The sequence below is a fragment of the Hydra vulgaris genome, chromosome 07 (genome assembly GCF_038396675.1).
Source record: "Hydra vulgaris chromosome 07, alternate assembly HydraT2T_AEP".
NCBI lineage: Eukaryota > Metazoa > Cnidaria > Hydrozoa > Anthoathecata > Hydridae > Hydra > Hydra vulgaris.
In genome coordinates, this window is record NC_088926.1 from 25662714 (window position 1) to 25668940 (window position 6227).

Consider the following 6227-nt stretch of genomic DNA (forward strand, 5'->3'; position numbering starts at 1 on the left):
TATATATATATATATATATTTTAGATGACGACATCTTGTATGAGAGTTGAATAAATTTAATATATGAACTTCAATAAATACAAATTCTCTCAATACTAATTATTTTATTTTATCTAAGAAATTTTCGCCAGTTTATTGATACTAGCATCTTCAGCTTTAATTACAAATTATTAATTAAATTAAATTACAAACAAAGAGAACGTCACTTTTTAATGGCTTCTTTAAAGTTCGCTTTAATTGGGCTTCTTTAATATTACGTAGGTATATTTTGTATCCGCTCCATCTATAAACAAGTAATTCAGTTAAAATTAGTTTAGAATCTGTAAGGAAAGCATTTCTGTAACAAATTGTTGAATATATCAAAAAATTAGAAACAATAAAATAATTAAAGGAGAAGTTTTAACTGAAGCTAACCCAGTAGGCACGCAACGTTTTATTCACGTTTCAATCACGTGTATTTTAGGTGACTTCGTCCAGGTTACTATTTTACGTGAAAGTCACGTGAAAGTTACGTGCCAAAATATCTCGTCTTTCGGAACTTTTTTTATTCTCAAAAAAAACTAGCATTAGAAATGTGGAATAATATTTTTTATTATATTAATTATTTTTTTATAGTATAGTCTTTATATTCATTATATTAGTTATAATTATTTACTTCTATGATAATATAATTAATTTTTATTGTAGTATTATCATAATTAAAAAAAAAAAAAGTGGTCTATATAATATCTTTTAACGCAATGCATTTAAAACAGAACTAAAAAGAACAATATATTTCAAGTTGTAATATCTAATATCTAAATTATATCAAATTAAGTTAAATAAATTAGTACCCTATTTGCCGTCCCTATTTGCCACACAAATAAGATTAAACTCAAATACAAGGTATGCTTTTTTTCTACTTTATGATATAATATTTTAGACTGGCGAATTTGTCCATTTTGCTTACTTAATTTAGTACGAAATAAGTTATGTTATAACGAATTTAATATTAAATTAAGTAAATATTAATAAAGCTACATGGACAAATTATAAGTTCTAGCAGAACTTATTCTTGATTCTTGAGCAATAATAATGTCTCTAGTACTTCTGCATACATTATTACTCAAGAGTCGTTTAGATAAAAACCTAAAATAGATTTTTTTTCTTCATTTGGTTTTCATCAACAAGGTTAAAGAGTTTATCCAAGATAATATCAATAAATAAATGTGTTATGTTATTTATTTTTAAAAATTGTTTAATGATTTAGATCAAAGAAATAGCAACACCAGAAAATCTTGTTGCCAAAACAGTTGGTGACTCACCATGTAAGATTTATGTTAAAAATTTGTGATTTAAGATGATTATTTAATATTCATATTATTATTAAAGTTTTTATTTGTTTCTTTTGAGCTAAATTTGGTGTTGAGAGCTATTATTGGAGAAAATATCGACTTATTCATTAGATAAAGTTTGATGCCTGCTCTTACCCCGTTTCCTTCTTCATGTTTCAATCATGTATATTTTAGGTGACCTTGTCCAGGTGACAATTTTACTTGATTAAAACGTGAATGTTACGCTGCCAAAATATTGTGTATTTTGGAACTTTTTTTATTCATAATAAAAACCTGTGATTAGAAACTTGGAAAGATATTCTTTATTTTATTTACTATTTTTTTATAATTTAGTTTCAGGGATTATCTTATTCGGGATATTCCCGGAATACCAGATATTTTTCTGAAATTTATATTTTTCCAAATATCCGAAAAGTTTTCCATACATACAACTTATATTACAACATATAACAGGTATATATTATTCATCTATTTGTTTTTTTGTTGTTTTAGTCATCATTCATACAAAAATTAAGAAAAGTTTTTAAAAAATTGAGAAACAACTTGGCTGAATGCAAAATTAAGGGGAAAATGAGGGGGAAAATATTCTGAATTTTTTCAGGATATTTTCCGGATATTTTAGATATAATGATTACATGAAATATGTAGTTTATATATTCATTATTGTAATTACTTTTTATTTTACTTTTATAATTATGTAATTATTTTGCATTGTAATTTTATAATAATTTAAAAAGTAGGGCGTAAGATATCTTATAACGTCGCAATGCATTTTTGACAAAATTAAAATGTAACATATATAATATTTTATCCAAACATATTATCTTATAACTAAGTTTTATCAATTTAGGTTTAATAAATATATTATAAAGCTTAGTTTAAAATTGTGTAACGTTATGGCAGATAATTCTCATATTGCAACACGCAAAAGATCAAACCCTACTAAAAGGTATACTTTTTTTTCTACCATATTGTATATTATTTTAGACTGTCAAATTTGTCAATGTAATTAATTTGATAATAAATAAGTTATTATAACTTATTTAATATTAAATTTATTAAGCTACATGACAAATAATAAGTTCTGCATAAAATATTATTGACTAGGAAGACCCAATGGTATTGTTATGTTATTGCCTAGGAATATCATTCTGTAGTAAGACCCAATAACCTTTTAACTTTTAAAGTTTGAGAAAATTCACTTTTCCCTTTTTTTTGTCTTCTTTTGTGATCGCACTTTGTAGTAAGAATTTGATTTAATTCATATCTTGTTGGAGAATGCAACTTGATTCTGAGTTGAATTTTCAGCACTCTGTATTTATTGGTGACCTAATTTGACAATAATTTATTATACATATTTTTAGTTTTATACTTAATATATTATATATAATTAGGGGTAGATGAGGCTCCTTAGCCGTGGTGAATGTTTCCACAGCAAAAGGAGCCTCAAGGTGAAAATCTGACCATGGATAAGGAAAATCGTGATATAAAATCCCCACTATAATGCTTTGTGGTTATGTGATAACTATTACATTTTTATAAATTGTTTTAATTTTTGTGTGCATTCTAAAATGACATTTAATGCTGTTCAAAACTTTGTAGATTACTCATTTAAAGCAACTTTGTGGGCTGTCACCTTTGCATCTAGTGAGTTAATGTATGAACAAGTTAATGCAGAAACAGTTGCAAATATAAGAAAATGAAAAACAAAGAAAACAAATTATCATGTTATCACATAGTACACAGATGTTATCACATAAGGTGAGTACAGGTCTTTTTCTAATCACGCCCATCAGTTATTAACTTTATATAGATATAGATATAGATAAATCCATAGATAGATATTAGATATAGATATATAGATAAAAAATATTTTTTTAAACTTGTATTTTTTATTGTACTTCTTTTTTTTTAATCATCTGTCGACTTTTTTGTTACATCTTTTTTTATTAAATACTTTTTTAGCAATCAGAGTATTTTTTTACACTGTATGTAGTATTGTTTTCTTAAAATTATTTAATTGATTTAGATAAAAGAAAACAAATAACACACTAGAAAATCTTGTTACCAAAAGTAGTTAGCAACTCTCAAAGTAAGATTTGTTTTAAAAGCTTGTGATTTAAGATAATTATTAAATAATCATACTATTATTTAAGATTTTATTCGTTTCTTTTCAGCTAAATCTGATGCATTAGATAAAGTTTGATGCGTGCTCTTATAGAAGGAAATATCGACTGATTTGTTAGATTGTGTTTGAAGCGTGCTTTTATGGAAGAATAGATATAGAAGTTTGAAGCGTGCTCTTCGTAAGTTGCAGATCTACGACTTCGTACTTATTACTTATTGGATATAAGGAGGATATTTTAACAAAAGTGCAGCTTTTGTTACAAATTAAAAATTTTTATGTCAAGAACTAATATACTGACTAATAAAACCATGTATTTTAATACGTATTAAATATTTCCTCGACGATGAGTTTTTTTTCTTTACACGAATCCAAACACTTATAATTGTAATTATAAAGCATAGTTATTGCTTAAATATTACGTGCCAAAATTAACGTAAAAAGCACGTCTTTTAGACAGTTTATGGGGACCAAAAAGTCACCTAAATATCACGTCCCAAAAGTAACGTGAAAAACACGTCCATAAATCACGTGAATTGGTCATTTCATGGGGACCAAAAAGTCACCTAAATATCACGTGCCAAAAGTAACGTGAAAAACACGTCCATAAATCACGTGAATTGGTCATTTCATGGGGACCAAAAAGTCACCTAATTGTCACGTGCCAAAATAACGTGAAATTCACGTTTTTGTCACGTCGCTGTGCCTACTGGGAAAACAGTGGCGAAAGTTTGAGCAATGGAAAAAGAACAAAATAAAATAGGTCACAAAGTGTAATAAAGACCATGCAATCAAATAAAGTAGAAAAAAAAAATTCCATATATTAAATGAAATTTCCATGATTCAATAATTTGTTGTGAAAACAATTCGTGCTGTTAGTGGTTTTCAGTCAGTTATAAACTTCAAGACAATACAAACAAGGACATCATAAAGGCACTTATATTTTCTGCACTAATTAGTGTAGACTAGAGAGCCTATATACTCAAAGAGCGGACATACGTGTGATCGTTTTTGATTGGATGTTCGATTTTGATGGCTTTTAACGCCATGTTTTTGCCAAAAAAAACTAACTGCAAGTAAATTTGCTAATAAATTTTTGTTAAACATTTGTAAAAGTTTATGAAAACTGATGTGAATGTAATAAAAATTCATGAAAAAGAATGTGCTTTAACTACTGATGTCATGTCAATAACTGAAAGTGGTAACTATGATACATATCAAGCTCATACTAATAGGTACGTGACAATTGCGTTTTACGGAACCGAATTTTGTGCTAAAATTTTGTGCCACGATTTTCGCAGTCTCTTCAAAGTTAGCGTGCTTGAGGAAGGCTTTCTGAAATAACTTTTTAGTATTCGTTATCAACATAGAGTATTTTTAGAAAGAAGAATAGTTGAAGCTTATTATTAATTTGGTTTTAATTATACTCAATTGATAAATTACCGAGTTTATTGATGTCAAAGTTTTAGTTGTACTTCTGTGGTGAAATTAATGTCCAGGATATAGTCTATATTTTATCTATTCAATTTTTATTTTTAAGTTATTCAATTATCTATGCACCTGCCAAATTTCGTTGAAAAATATTATGTAGCAGTCACCCTATTTCTTGCTGCACTTTTGTTACCTAATTTACATTTTCCCTGTTGTTAGCGCGGGAGACAGAGGGGTCCATTGATTATTTGTATATATATATTTTTTTTATATATAACATTCATATTAATAATATTATTAGTAATATTTAACTTATTTCATAAATTGATATTATAAACCTAGATACTTTATAGTGAAAATATGATTTAAAAATATGTAAATTTAAACAAAATTGTTTTATTAAAAGGATTTTTAGTAAATAATAAAATAAGACTTAAATTTTATATTTTATTTAGAAACAAAATGGAGAAAGAAAATAAAGGTTTCACATAGTATTTTGTATCATATTCATAATATAGTTTATATATGAATCAAATTAGTTATGAATCATATCTAATTTGAAGTTTGATCGTTGTCTTTATTTAACAAGGAAAGCCTTTAGATTATAATTTATAACTAATAAATAAGTTATTTTTATATAAATTTATTAAATTAATTTTAAATTATTATTTGGCCACTATCTAAACCTTTATGTATAACTTAAATATTTCTTTCGCTGTTTTAGATGCTCTAAGTTGTGAAATGGCGTCAGCCAACAACATCAGTTAGTTACTTTCTTTTTTCAATAGCTCGGTAGTTATTTTTATTATATATATATATATATATATATATATATATATATATATATATATATATATATATATATATATATATATATATATATATATATATATATATATATATATATATATATATATATATATAAATTAGTAAAAAACACTTATCTAACTTTTATCTTCGACTTGAAGTTTCATCATTGCTGGATCATCAGGAAGAGTACATTTACATATATATATATATATATATATATATATATATATATATATATATATATATATATATATATATATATATATATATATATATATATATATATATATACAAATGACTTACTATATGCAAATTTTTATATTACTTTGTAAAAATAAAGTTAATTTAATTTGTTTAGATGAACTTGCTTTACAGAGGATCAGTCAGTTATATCCCTATTATATGAATTAATTTAGTATTTAGTCATTTACTATTAGTTATCAAATACAGTTCTTTATCAAATACAGTTCTTAGATCAAAAAAGAATAGGACTGTCGACTATCTAGACACTCTAGATTTAAGTTTAA

General features: G+C 25.3%; 1 long non-coding RNA gene across 4 annotated transcripts; it reads left to right on the forward strand.

The window, feature by feature from the left end:
- Window positions 1-678: 678 nt before the first annotated feature.
- LOC136082371 (uncharacterized) lies at window positions 679-3806 on the forward strand. Of its 4 annotated transcripts, XR_010639642.1 has the most exons (8): window positions 703-885; window positions 1250-1307; window positions 1393-1522; window positions 1668-1787; window positions 2185-2283; window positions 2937-3095; window positions 3364-3426; window positions 3512-3806. It is a non-coding gene; the product is annotated as an uncharacterized LOC136082371 (long non-coding RNA). The 4 variants fall into 4 exon arrangements; XR_010639641.1 differs by having other exon boundaries at window positions 679-885; window positions 1668-2283; XR_010639640.1 differs by having other exon boundaries at window positions 701-885; window positions 1250-1522.
- Window positions 3807-6227: the final 2421 nt, after the last annotated feature.